Source organism: Convolutriloba macropyga, chromosome 8 (assembly GCF_964194025.1).
Source record: "Convolutriloba macropyga chromosome 8, txConMacr16.3, whole genome shotgun sequence".
Classification (NCBI taxonomy): Eukaryota; Metazoa; Xenacoelomorpha; order Acoela; family Convolutidae; genus Convolutriloba; species Convolutriloba macropyga.
The window spans coordinates 67,690,830-67,706,158 of record NC_134475.1 but is presented as its reverse complement, the minus strand read 5'-3'; the positions used below and the strand labels follow the sequence as shown (position 1 = coordinate 67,706,158).

Below are 15,329 nucleotides of genomic sequence, written 5' to 3'. Positions count from 1 at the left end.
ACAGTCAGCGTTGAGAGCATACGAGTATACTTCACGCCCTGATTTGTTTGCCAAAGGTAAAAGAATTTAGTTCATAAATTAAACTTAAATATGAAGATAAAACTGATACATATAGCATTTGGATTGTGTTGAAAACCACTGCTGTCTAAATAGGAAGTTAAGCAGACTTAAATCGGTGCTTAGCTCAATTTTATGCTGAGCAAGAACTGATAAGAATTGCTTCAAAAACATTTCACGAGATTGTCTGATGAGTAATTCAAATATACAGAATGTTTTTTAAACACTTCTATTAATGAAAAAACACGCTGCCGAAAGCCAGTTTTGTAATTGTGAAGGTTCACCACCAGCTACAAGGAAATCAAGTAAAAGGAAAACAGCTTAACAACAATGCAATGAATGTTATCAGGGTACAAATGATAAAAAGCAGGGCCACTGGAAAGCCAACGAAACCAATTGGCGAGTTAACAATATGTTTGAACAATACATTAGCAGCAATTAATCATGGTGTTGAAATAGGCCGGATACTTCATTTTTGAACCAAGAAAAGACCCAACACACTCCAAACAATATTTGGAATGCCAAAAATTAGGCCACTTGGCAAGCGAGTGCAAAAGAGAACTGAAATATCTGCGATGTTCAGGCCAACACACTATAAAACCTGAATTAATCGTAAGAACAGACAAATTGTGCAAAATGTGAAAGATCACACGCCACTGTGAATAGAGGATGTCCCGCATATCAAAACGCCATGTCCAAAGCAACAAAACAGACACAGGAAAAGAAAAACTGAAAGCCAACTCCAAAAAAAAATGATGAAATATATGACAGAAGCTCTCAGAACCTGTTCCCCTGCGCAGATTTCACTTCTCCTCATCAAGAACTCTACTGTAACTACAACACCAATAAAGGAGAAAGACTGTTAGACCTATTTTGACGACAGAATCTACAAACTACTGAATAAATGTTTTCCTACATATCTATCAAATCAACAACAGAGCGAGAGCAAGCTTGATCCTCATTTCTTTTCTGCGATCTTTTAGTCTTCAAACATATCGGCGATTTTCACGTAACTCAAGTAATTTGCAGCAAACATTCAGCAACAGTCTGATACTTTGTTGTTACAGAGTATCAAACGTACGACGAAAGCGTTCGAATCATTCATTAACGGATTCGCTTACGAGGTCCAGGTAGATTAGAATTATACTTCACTAATTTTTTTTATCTTGGAAAGTCGTTGCAGTTCCATGAAGACTTTAGGAATGTGAAAGCGAAAGACCTTTAACTTGCCTTTCAAAATCGGCTCATATTTACATTGAATTTTAAAACAAATAAATAGTTTACGTGTTATTTATAGTAAGATTTTGACTATATAATAACAGCAATAGTTGTTGATTATCATAATCAAAACAATATTTTTACTGTGTGTCATAGCTAGTGATATTAGTAACTCTAATTAAACGCCACATGACGATACTATAAGTTTATTTCTATGACCTCAATGAAATCTCAATGCTCAATTGAGGCTGATATGCTTTTCTATTCTACTACAATTAAATATATCCAAATTCACTTGACAACTTGAGCAATAAATACAAAATTTTTTACTCAGCAATATATTTCCGAAAAGGGTTCAAATTGCAAATCGAATAGAACAAAATTAATGTTATTGTTTCCAAATATTGTATGTTTTAAATTAAATCAAACAAAATTGACGTGGACTAAGTTGTAGACTCAATTGATGACGGGAACTTCAAACTAGTGAACAGCGGTTATCCTTTATATCAATTAAATCATCATCAGTGAGGAAGAGAGAGAGAGAGAGAGAGAGAGAGAGAGAGAGAGGGAGAGAAAGAGAGAGAGAGAGAGAGAGAAGAGAGAGAGAGAGAGAGAGAGAGAGAGAGAGAGAGAGAGAGAGCATGCTTGATCTACTTTTCTAGGATCTTTAAATCTTTATACACTTTGACAGTTTTCTTGTAAAAGAAGTTATTGGCAGCGAATTTTATACAACTATGAGATGATTATTTCTTGGTTAAGAGTACCAAACGTCCGACGAAAGTGATCGAATCGTTTGTTAACAGATTCGGAGTCCAGGTCAGATTGGAAGTATACTTTACTACTTCCCTTCTCTCTTTGAAAGCGGTTGCAATTCCACCAGGACTTTAGGAATATCGCAGTGAGAGACAATTAAATTGGCCTACAATATCGGCTCAAGCTCTAAAAGGGATGCAGAGATGAACTGAATTTCAAAAATATATTTGCAAAAGTGATGAACAACTGAAATCAAAAAACGGGATGCGCGAAATTTTGACCAAATGACTTCCTCCAGACAGAGGTTTACTTAAAAAAAGTAAACAATAATTTTAAAAATAATGTAATATCAATAAATTTGGTGAAAATTTCTCGTGTATCACATATCAGACTTCACAACAAATTAATTAGTGCAATAAATTAATTCAAAGAGCAAAGAAAAATTAACAATTTTTTCATTGTTTTTCAAAATGAATCAACGTTTAGAATAATAAAGAGTAAAATTGCGGTAAAATGAAAGCAATAATATTGCGGGTTATCAACAATAATTTCGGGTTAGCAAAACTAAAACTATATATGTACTGGTGATCAAAGCTAGTGTTAGTAGTAACTGTAGGTTACTGCCTCTTGAAAATACTAAAATTATTTTTTCGATACCACCACCAAATTCCTAGTGTTCATATGAAGTGGGTGCGCTTTGCTATTCCACTGCAATGAAAAATATCACCATTTGTTGAGTGAACCCTTTTTTTTAAAACAAAAGTAGTTTATATTGTAAATCAAGCTGATTAGAATTAAAGAAATTGGGCATAAATAGTTTATGTTTTAATTTGGACCAAACTAATGTTAATTCTCGGCGTCAGAAGCCCACATACTGATCTCCCCACATACTTATTTTGGATGTGCTTTAGAGCGGGAGAATTTTGAGATCAGCAGGGCTAAATACGGGCAATTAAAAGTCCGTTTCTATGACTGGAAGTCAAATCTATTCTTCGTGTTGAATTGTTTATATTACAGGGTCGTTAGGCTTTTGTGTCCGCTTCTTCGACTCCGACATTCCAACTCTTTCACCCCGTTACTGGTAACATGATGTTGTCTGAATCTGTAGTAAGAGGGTTGTTTTCTACATTGGTGATATTGGCATTCAATTTGAGTTCTTGAATAATCGAAGCTGATTTAGTGCCGCGGAGATGGTTTTTTTTCGTTATAATAGGGGAGGTTTTTGGTTTCGTTGATTTTTGCGCCGGCAATGTTTTAGGAAAATTAGAATCGGCAGATGGTTCTCCAGGCGTCTTAATGGCAGATTCTGATGCCTCCACTGTACTTTGTCTTGGTTTCTTTTATGGAAAATTTTGTTTTTTCCTCCGTAGTTTTGCAAGGAAGAGAACGCCGTTGGGTATATCCCGCAAATCAGTTTTGTGTTCAGCGTTCGTTTGGGAGTTTTTCAAGCGTCCTCTCTGTTCGTAGAACCAGATTCGTCAACTTCGGATGGATAATGAATCTCGACACCGAGTTACTGCAATCACCGCTATAACCTTTGCCGGCATCTACTTGAGCTTTTGTCAGAAGATTCTCCATGAGAATATAGTTTTTGCTGTGCTGACCTAAGCTCTCTTGTCAATATAGTCCTCCGATGGAATGGTATCATTGTCTAAATAGTAATTTAAAACTTTTCATAAAAGAGATTTGTGTCTTTAGGTTGCTAACTAAAATTTCTCAGTAGTCTATTTAGTGTTGTTTCGAAGTTTGCTTGGGAAGGTGATACGTCTGTTGTGTTTTGTTGCGTTCGCAGAGATAATAAACAATTGAATTAAATGAATTCTGCATTGAAATGTGTTTTGTTTACAACCTAATTTTATGCCTCGTAATTTTTGCCCATTTAATTGTTTGTATCAAACGTTCGACTAACCCAATTGCTCCATGATCATTTGCAGAAGCATTGACAGTGTTGATTTTAAAGTTATTACAGAAATTTTTATAATTCTTTTTAAACAATTAAACAACTAGCTTCGTATGTTTCTTTGTGTTCCATTATTCTTTATGTAGTCTTCTAAAATCTTTATAACATTTGGACACGTGGTGAATGTACGGCCGAAATGCATAACGACCCAATGTTGTCAAAGCCCAGCTACCAGTTGGCGTGTTTTTCAAATATTTGAGAAGGGCTAGTTGATTGATTTTGAAGTAGACTCGTTTTTAATCGACGCTTGCAAACGTTGAACGTATATAAAGGTCACGCCAAATAGAATACAATTATGAACTGACGTCTTTGCAGCGTTATTCAGGGTTTTAGAGAACGCCTTCTTTTACCTTTTTCAAGACTCCTTTGAGGTCACGACACCCAAGAATGCTTTAGTGAACAATTGTGTCAGGTTGTTTCAAACGCTTTGTCATGGGAAAAATCAATTGCAGCTGACGGGGGAGGGAATGTCGTCTTCTGATATGGAACAAAGCAACTGGAGTTGCTGTTGGCAGTAGTGAGTGATGGAATTGCCCTGCTCACTGATTATTTTGTCGGAGACTGGGCAGGCGATGCGTTGCCAATTTTTTTCGAAGCAATTGAGTGGTACGAGAGATAAGATTAGCAGGCGCAATGGGTGTTTATTTTGCTCACATTCGTGTCGCAAATAATATGTTCTCTAACTATCCCGATAATTAGGACGAATGACATTGTGTATAAATTGCCGCAATTGCGTCAAATTCTAGGTCATACTTTTTCAATGGATTTTGCTTCTTGTTTTCTTTGGCGCAAAATGTAGTCCAATAGTCGTACTTTGGCACCCGGAATTAGTTCAATTTTAACATCAAATAGTAACAAACGGTCCACACAACCTCTTGATCAGCTAGTATAGGTTTTTTGAACAAATTTTTTTTTCAGTACAAAAAAAGGCTCAGTGATTTGTAGTGGTAGTGGAGCATTTTGTAGAAAGATAATGTTTAAAATTTTGTACAAAAACCCTCCAAGAAACTTTGAATCGTTGACGCTATTTTTTACTTCATTTTTTTGTTGAGGAGACGTGATTGCGAATGCTTCAGTCTGCCAATTATTCGCGGAAGGTTGTTTCAGTGCTGCTCACCAACCTGAAAAGGATGCATCTCGATTAAGAAGCCTTTTCAAGCTTCGAATACAGTCTTAAATTTCTGTTGTTTTGCGACTTAATTTTTGGCATCCTGGAAGTGTCCATCAAATGTGTCTTTCTTTACAAAATTTGGTCGGCCTTTTTAATTAATGGACAAAAAGGGTGTCATAATTGTTACAATTCTACGTTTTGCAATGCTGCTGGCATGTCAGTTTGCGCTTTAAAACCGGATAAAAAGCGTAAGTTCGATTGGATTCAGCACCTATAATGTTCGGATTGCAATGGAAATACGTATCCGGGTCTAAATTTAAAAAAAATTATCTATGCGTACTTTAAATCCAGAATCTCTGCGTACTTTAAATCCAGAATTGTCAAAAAAGCATTGTCATGTTTTGAATGTTTGCTACAACTTTGTTGAATTCTCTCTATAAGGTTATCAATGTGTCAAGTGCAAGCAATATGGAGAATTAAAACAAAAATTTATTTTAATTTGAATATTTATAAGAACAACTGTTCAATTTTTTTATGTATTTTTCAGAAACTAATGTTTTAAGTTCTGTGTTTACCAATTCTATTAAATTAATTGGGACTCTACGTATTTTTGAATGTATTGGAGATTGTGTTTTCACATTTACTTGTTTTGACTGATTTAAAAACGAGCCCAGCTGTCTGAAGAGATCTCTTCCAATAATTGGCCAATGACTATCTTCTACAACTGCAATTTTAAGTTCTTCTGAAGTCCAATCGTTACAATTTACAGTTGTATTGATTATCATCCCAGCGTGTTCTTGATTAACTCATTAGTGATTTTTTCAAGTCAGTCGAGGATGGAACTTGCAGCCAAAAAATCTGATCGTCACGATTCGTGATCGCATTGGCCAATATTTTTTCCTAGTGCACACAATGCTCGAATTCAAAGTTATCTTTGTTTGAATACTTACAAATTGTACTTCAAGATTGACATGTTCAACAGCACGAAGGCAGTGATTTCTGAAGTTAGCGCTACGCATTGTTGGTCATCTGATGCTTCAGCATCATGGAAGTGATTTTATTTACCTGTTAATCAGCGTTGGTAGCAACTGTTGCCGCATCTGTTTACGTGTATTCAACGTTGTTTATCCGAGGTTCCGGTTTCAAATTTCCTGACTTCTGTTTTCTCCAAATTTTAGCAAAATTGTTCCTTTTACCAGCATTCATGCAAAAATTTCTCTGAGCAGAACAGTTTGACAATAACCTGGCAACAGTTTGTTTCAATAATTCGGACAAGTAGTTGCACTCAGCTTATTATTTTGTCGCTGAGAGCGGTATCTACATTGAGACCTGCTCAAATGTCATTCTTTTGTTTATTGATGACTTATGGATTTGTTCCGCTCGTGCTGATTGTGTAATTGAAAATTCCTGTTTTTTGAAGTGATTTTGAATGCCCATTCCAATAAAGATTGCCAACTCCGATTCTTTCTTAGGCGTGTTTGCCTGCTTCATTTATTCACATTTCTATTCTCTCACCAGCAGTTTCCCGGTGAACACTTCTCGTACAATTCTTCATGACTGCCTTGATCAAAATTCAATAATAGCTCGCAAAGAGATCAAATTAAGTTTTTGGTCGGTCAATGTTTTCGCTGTTTTCAAGTTAAGTAGACTATCTATTTAATATAATATTGCAATGTTTTGTAAAGATATCATTGAGAAGATCCCGGATCTCTTTTGTCTCAGTCCAACAATCTAATAGTTTTATCACTGGAGAACACGAGAGTTGAAATCCTTCTGCTCTAAGGCTCAAATAGGTTAGGAGACCGCTTTGATGTCTCATAGATGCCATGGGTGGTTGCCACACAATATTGCAATAGCGCCCGACTTCTAAAATATGTTGAGCCACGCCTTCTTGTTGCTCGTTTCTGATTCTAAAATAAACCTTCTCTTTGAATTGTTTTGTTTTTGGCATCCTCATAGGCCGGCTCTGAGAGCAGAATTATCTTGTCTGACGGGCGGCTCTGAGAATGTCGGTTGAAATTTCTTCGTTTGCTGGTGTTACAAACTGTAAGATCGCGCGCAATCTTTCCCATCGAGCGTGTGCTTCCAATGTAGGTTTGTCCCAAAATGATCCAAAACCAAAGAGCGACCGTTCTTTAGGTGCCGTTAGATAATTTGTTTATAGGGTAGCAACTTGCAAAGAATGCGTGCACAATATTTGTCAATTAATTGACTTCACGAATTGTGGCTAGACTAGAAGTTTACTGTATTACTTCTATTTCAGCGTGAAAAGTTGTGGCAATTCCACAAAGATTTTGGGAATGTGGAAACACGGGGAGGGAGGGACGATAAAACTGACTTAAAATATCTGCTCGAAATAGGATACAGATACGAATTGAAATTTACTATTGCAAAGTGATGAGTACCTAAAATCACAAAACGAGACCTATGAACAATTGAACAAATGAACTTCTCCCCAACAGAGGTAAAATTAATAGGAAAAGAGTGTTAGTAAAAAAGAAAAAAATCGATTTCGAGAAGTGTATGAAATCTGCAAATGCAAAGTACACGAATACTGCTAGTATTCACCAATGATTCCGGATAAAGAGAATCGGAACAAAGTTTACCAAAATCTCATCGAACTACTACACAATTGAAAAACCCTATGTACTAAAACCGACTTATGAAATCAACTTAACACTAGATGACACTTTTTTTGGACACAACAGTCAAGCACATCAGATTTTCATAGACAAAGTTGCCGTAAATGACGATGTAATTTATGATCTGCCAGTTAACTTACTGTAGGAGACAATAAAAGATCAGCAGTAGAAAACGTCAGGGCTAATGTAGCATTTTTTGAAAACAAACAAAACCCAAATAATTACTAGAAAATGGTCTAATTTAGGCAATGTAATTGAAACCGTTCTGAAAGAAAACAGGTTGAATGAAGAAAGTGTCCTAGCTTTGAAGCGTTAACAAGAAGCTTAAGGAAACTTAAAAAATCATTTAACTGACCAGAAGAAACAAGTTACAAACTACAAAAGGCGTTACCAGAACTCCTTGAAATTTCGACTTGCCTGATTATATAAAGTTCAATCATAATCTCTATTTCGACATGTCTTTGGAGGGAATCACAAGTAACACTGCTTCAAAAACGTCAAAAAGAGTAAAAAACAAACTACAGAACAGTTATCCGTAAAAAATCTGTTGCCAAATCTGTATAACTGTTGTCAGTTGTCACTGAAAATCATCCTGGGCCACTGTGAAGCCAACAAAAATCTTTGAATAAGGGAAAAATACATACAGAGAAAACAAACGCACGACTGACAACCTCATAGTAGTGACACAGCTTGTAACTGAAGCATACAAATGGTTAGGACTTGTTTGCATTGATATAGAAAAGGCGTTCGATGTAGTTTGGAGAACAGGGTTGATTGACAAACTTAAAAAAAGTGAATACATAAAGCAATCAGCAAATTGTTGATTGTATTCCTTTCACAAAGAAACAATGATGTTAAAATCGAGAACGGAAGAAGCCTGAAATTTTCACCCACAGCTGGTTTCCCTAAGGGAAGTGTTGGGGCGCCCAGGCTGTTCCTAATTAATGTCTCAAAAATACCAGACGCTCCAAGTAAAGTTTCTCAGTTTGCAGATCTCTTCCCACGGTATAACACTTCAAGACCTAGCAGTCAATTAATATAGGGCAAACTCCAATCATTGAACGATAAACTCTGAAATATGTGTGAAAGGCAGACTACAAAAATAGTTCCCACCAGAACGAATTACATGCTTTTAAAAGGTCCTTCAGAGAAACAAACAGGCATAACCTTGTATATCAGTGACAATGGATTACATCACAAGTTCACCAAAAGCAAAAATGAATAAATTTTACACCTCATAGAGATGAAAAGCTATGTTCAAACAACTTTTGAAAAAGTTATTTAGCCCTACTAATTGATTAAATAACCAGACCGCAAAAGGTTTTACTTAAAGGCATTACTACTCTTGTTTCTTTTTTTTACTGATATAAAATTCATTGATCACTGACCAAGACCCTAGGGATCCTTTGGATTGAAGTCATGATCAAATCTAGGGCCAGGAAACTTCTTCGGTGCTATCTAATCTAAATTTAGGCACCGCCTCCAAGGCTTTAAATTACTCTTCTGAGTAACCCGAATCGGGTTGTGTTGATATTTCTCCTCTTGATGAGGACTGTTGGGATGATGCGCACAGACATTATAGTATTAGCCTCAAATATGAAGTTTTTTTAATGTACAAACTACGAAGCATTTTAAAACCCGTGAAATCCGGGTTCAATGGCTCATATTGGCACCGTGCTTCAGTTTAGGAAATAAAATATTTATTGGGAGTTCGATGCCCCCCACGTGCGACAGTTGTCTATACTAAGCAGACATTTAATATTTATGCTCCATTATATTTCCATTCTGCTACATTTAAATTATTTTTAAATTTAAATTATTATTTTTTAAATTTTTTCATTTAAATTTCTTTTTTGTTACTTCCCTCTGTTTTTCCCATCTGGGACACGAAAATATTTCTTTTTCTTACACTTACGCTGAACAGCCACTCTAGCAACTGCAACCGTGATTAGAAAGAGATACACAGCGGGAATAAAACACAATTGGCAAAACCCAGTAAGAACCCTCCCCAATGCTTAAAATGGCTCAGTATCCGCGATAGACCGGGGAGTTTTACAGGCAATGACCCAATTTTCATTTTAAGCTCTCAAAGTGTAATAAACTTGACTGTTGATGGTTTTACATGAATTTTCTCAAGTCAATTTATCTTTTATAGTCACGTGTATATTTGATGCAATATTGTTTTGACCTCTTTATATAGTTTTTGATTGTTTGGTCTGCATATATTTTTGTCATTGTATGTGCACGTTGGCTTCGTTCTTGAAAAAATGATTCTACTGAAATTTTTATTTGTTTGAGATTGGATTTCTGTAACCTTTTTGTTTCTTCAGTATATACTGCATATGCACGGAGGTTTACAAATTGTGTGACAATTAGAATCAAAGATCTGTATTGGCTCATGAGTTTACCTTTTTTAGTTGATGACTTCTGGGCGTCGATCAGTGAATATTGCTTGTTCGATCTCTGGTTAAGGTCAATCATTTTGATGTTATGGCTACTCGCAACGTTATAAAACTCAGATGTTTTCTCAAATATATCAAAAATAGGTTTAGAGTTGAGCAAGCAGGTCAAATCACATGCGTATGCTAGAGCCAACAAACAGACATAGCCATTTTAAGTTTCTTTATACTTTAAAATCTTAGTCTAGAACAATCACTGTGCTTAAGCAAAAGAATTTTTTGTGTCATTATAAACCTTGTTAATCTTTGGTTTCAGTCTCAAAAAATTAAATAATTTGTTCAGGGACCAACTTAAGCATCATAAATGTTTTTTGACAGTGGTATAATAGCTAATATAAATGCTAAGTGCACAATTAAATTTCGTTTTTTTTAGTTTGAAACTTTTTAACCATGTTTGCTTTTACCAGCTTATTTTACTGAGTAAAGAATGCTAATTCAGCTTCAATTCAATGAGAGCTTCTGGCCTTTATAGAACAGTTTGACTGTATGTTTCGCCAGAATTTCAAAATGACTGCCGTATAGCCACGAAACCTTCCTCAAAACTCGCAATATTAGAGCTTGAAAAGCGACGTCCGGTATGTTAACTTCTCGGCAGATTTTAAGGTTTTTAAAAAAATCCTTTTCTGAGATTTGTTTTCTTGCAAGATTTTAAGAATATTCCTACACGAAGATATTTGCATTTTCAATGAGTTTTGATTAATTAAAGAGGCTCCAAATATTGTAAAAATGTCGGATGTATTCTGTCGCCCCTCATAGTGCATATACATTTCCCCCTTTGACGCCCTCAGACGAACCTGCTATTTTTGACATTATTGTAGCGGGCTGTATAATAGCTCTTAACTTAAAGTTTAGGGCTTGAAAACCCGGGGGGGGGGGTGGGTTGGCAGAAAAGATCAAAAATCTCCTACCAAAGGTTTCCCTGTAACGTCCCAATTGAAAGTTTTTTTCCTCAAAATAAACCATAAATGGATACACGATAGAAACAGGAAGCCGAACTAATACATAACAGACAGAAATGAGAGAGAAGGCACGTGAGAGCAACTTCTTCCTTTGACTCGCTTTGGATACCATCGCAGATTTATTAGCTCGACTATTTCGCTCGATATCTTGTTGAACTGAAGTTCTCAGTGCGAAGAATGCCTTCGTGTAAAAGAAGAATAAAATAATGGTAGTTGATAGATCTACAAAACTTGGGACACTTATGCCCATTAGTATCCCCTCTACATCAATACACACCTGATCAAATGCGACAAACGCGATGGACAGAGAAAAACATCCTAACAGTAGGTACAGCTCTGTTCAAAAATGGACCTTTTCCGTTCGTGCAAGCACACCCCCACCCCAAAAAGCTGAATTATCGAAAGCTTTAAAATGTCTTCTGAAAGCATGACATTTGCCGTAACGTTAAGGTTGAATTAGAAACTAAGCCAACACTTTTCGTCTTTAAAAATATCATAGGGGTCAACAGTAGAAAAATCTCACGAACTTTCGAGCTTTTATAGAATGAAAAACGATATCATTTGGTTACTGCTTTAAATTTTACCCTCTTTAATGACTGGATTTTTACGACGATCAAATTAAGTTATAATGGCAAAAGCGTTTTTCTACCCACCCCATATTCTTTTGCTGAAGATAATTTATGCTTCACAAAGATTTTTCGCTGGAATCTTTGGATAAAATTAGACAGACAACAAATAAAATTATTCGTTCAAGCTATATCTTTTCTTAGTTATACCCAATGACCGCTTTGCTTTTTTTTCAAGAAAAAGATAAAAGTATTGTGCAAAATAAGCAACTGAAATTCAACCAGTGTTGTGGTTTCCATTGGTTTCAATCAGTATGCGTCATCAAAACATCATTGATGTCCTAAGAGAACATTCATAAGGGAACATTTTTGCAATATTAAGAACATTGGACCAATACAGACCTTCAAAAATTCAGAGAAAAAAGTGACAAATCAAAAGCATCGAAGCAAAGCAGTCGATTTTGAACATGAACAACTATAAAACGTGAGAAATGATTTTGTTGTCTTAATTGTTTGTATCCATATTAATCTAAACAAACAAAATTTGTTACCGGAGCGGCCAAAGCGACATTCTGGCAACCAACAAAAAACAAAGTATCCAAAAACTCCATTCCGAAGAGTTTTCTCGTAAAAAGAGTAGAAGGGAAAACATGAAAAAAAACCATTTCATTACAAACCTGGGAGAACACCTATTATGAGCTTCGTATAATTGACTGGAATTTTAATTATCTCATTAATAAATTTTCTTTTCTGTATGCAATCAGAACTTACTGTCAGAACATTGATGATTTCACACGAATTCCATTTTGAGTTTTCTTATTTTTCCAACCAAGCATGTGATCGATACATCATTGATGCCCAATTAATTAGAGAACATCTATGCACTATTATGGATCTTTGCCCGAAACAGACCTTCAATGGTTAAGAGAAGAAGTGACAAAACAAAAGGAAGCAGAGAAAAGCAGTCGAATTTCAACACACAAAAAACTAAAAAACTGAGAACTGATTTATTTATCTTAAACGCTTGTATCATCATTATTAATTCAAATAAGCAAAATGATTTCCTGAGTATACTTAAGGCGGTCAATGTGACATTCTGACGCCCAACGAAAAAGACAAAGGATCTAAAATTTCCTTCTCGAAGATTTTTTTTTTCGTAAAAAGGGTAGAGAAGGAAATTTTAGAAAAAACCCATCCCCTCCAATACCCGGGAGAATACCCATTCCATCACGAGACGAGCTTCATATATTTAACTGGGCTTTCTTGTTTCATTATTATTTATCTTTCCCTGTTAATTTTTCGCCCGTTTGATTATTCACCCCTTTCTTGCGACCTGAGAGTTTTTTCCGGATTTGACCAAAAATTACTGACAAAAATTCGATGTTTCAACAATTTCACCTTCTTGCATTTTCCGGTAATTCCGACCGAGCGCTTTAATATCCGTTCCCAATTTTACGAAACGAGCGTATCACACACGAGCGCACCAAACACGTTTCAACAGCATTCTCTTTGTTTTTATGTCCGGAAAAACAACGACCTTACTCTGAACTATATTTTTTCCAAATGCTATGTAGAGTCGGCATTGGTAGGGTATTCAGGTAGGTTTCGGTTTTTCGGGTAGCTATCTCTGGTGTTATCAGATAGGTTTAAGTGGTATCTGGTAGGTTATTGAAGACATATCAGGTAGGTTGCAGGTAGGTTCCAGGTAGGCATATCCAGGTAGGGATTTTTTTAAAGTAATCGGTTAGGTTTTCAGGTAGGTTCCTCTGGTGGTATAAGGTAGGTTTCAGTGGTATCCGGTAGGTTATTGAGTAGGTTTCAGTTAGGTTGCAAGTAGGTCGAGGTAGGTATTTGGTAGATTCTAGGTATTCAGCTAGTTTTTTTTCAGGTAGTTTTCAATTTGGTCTCTGGTTAGGTTTCAGGTAGGTATCTAGTAGGTTTTTAGGTATTCAGGTAGGTTTACCAGGTAGGTTTTGCAGGTTCTAACAGACTTGCTGAAAAAATTTCGTAGCGCTTCGAAGAAAGAAGCTGTCTTTGTTAGACCGGTGAAATTCAATGGTTTTTACTAGAACTGGAAAATCCACAGGAAGTAACAACCAAACAATGATCTCCTCAAATTCGCAGACACAAAACTCAGACGACAACACCGAAAGTCACAAGCAGGTCTCTGAAGATCCCCATTTAAAACGTCTGACCAAGTTAAAGTTGATGTACGAAAGTGAAATTGAGTCGTGCATCGAATTTATTACATCCGGCATCGACTGCGGCGAGGACTCAGAAACAGTCGAGGAAACTCTCCTTGAAATCAAGGAACTTCAGGAGAAGTACGAGCTTACAATTCAAGAACTTTTAGACAAAGCACCATCATCTGATGCAGAAACTCTATGCTCTCATTTGAGCAAACTCAAATTCAAGATACGGAAGATTATTTCCGCATACCGAAAATACAAAAAGGAACTTGTGTCCGCAGCACAAAGCAACCAAACAAATAACATCCCGAGGGTGACCTTTGACAACAGCAGTTATCAAACTCATACTGAGGCATCCCTAACGACCAACCTTTTCTCAGCACCCGCTGAATACAGTTTTTACAGTGAATCCTTCCTTAACAATGCTGCACCCAGTAGCTTAATGGGAGATTCAAACACAATTTTGCCGCCGGCAAATTTGTCGCAACAACTCACCACCACATCTGCTGACGTATCAGGCACCAGCACCATCAACAATGCCTTGTCTGGAGTTACCTCTGGTGACTTCAATTCCACTTCCGCCAAAATCGACGGCGCATTTCCCTCATTCCATGTTTTTCATCAGGCGGCCCAAACTTCTTCTTTAAATCCGCCAATCAGAACTTCGCAACCATCCTTTACACTTCCAACAGTTGGTGTTGTGCCTCAGACTCCCACCTCAATGTCTTCTTGTTTTCAGAAATCGGTTCCGAAGTTACAGGCAACAAAGTTTGATGGAGATCCATTAAGTTGGTTAAAGTGGTTCAGTGTGTTTCAAGCAACAATTGATCGTTCTCCAATGTCCCCTGCAGAAAAAATGATTCATCTGCAATCGCTCCTGATTGGAGAAGCAAAAGCACTGGTTGACGGCTATGGTTGCAATGGCAGTCTGTACGCACCCGCTTTAGCACGTCTGGAAGAACATTTTGGTAATCCGAACAGGATTGTCAATGCCTTCCTCGAAAACTGTCACATTTTAGACCCCCTAACCTGACAATCCCAGACAGTTATACGCAGTTCTCTGCTTTCTTTTTAACCCTTGTGGACATATTTCAGCAAATTGGATTCAACCATGACATACATTCCACTACAAATGTCAATCAAGCCTTAAACAAGCTTCCAACACCACTCCGCTTGGAATGGAATAAGCACGTTTAGGAAAGAAGTTTACTTCAACCATCTCTTAGAGAGCTTTCGGAGTGGCTTCTAATCTATGCGAAGGCTTGCAGAGATTTACCCACCTCTTGTGCATCAGCTCAACCTCCAAGCACTCATTCAAAGGCCTCTAACCATCTTTGGAAGCAATCGAATCAGCAAACCCAATTCAACCGTCCGTCCAACAGATCACACCAGGATCAACGCACAAACCCGTCAAA

General features: G+C 36.7%; 1 protein-coding gene across 1 annotated transcript in view; it reads left to right on the top strand.

The window, feature by feature from the left end:
* Positions 1 to 15,329, top strand: part of LOC142344940 (sodium channel and clathrin linker 1-like) — a 364,638-nt gene that overhangs the window by 195,500 nt on the left and 153,809 nt on the right. The window lies entirely within an intron of this gene.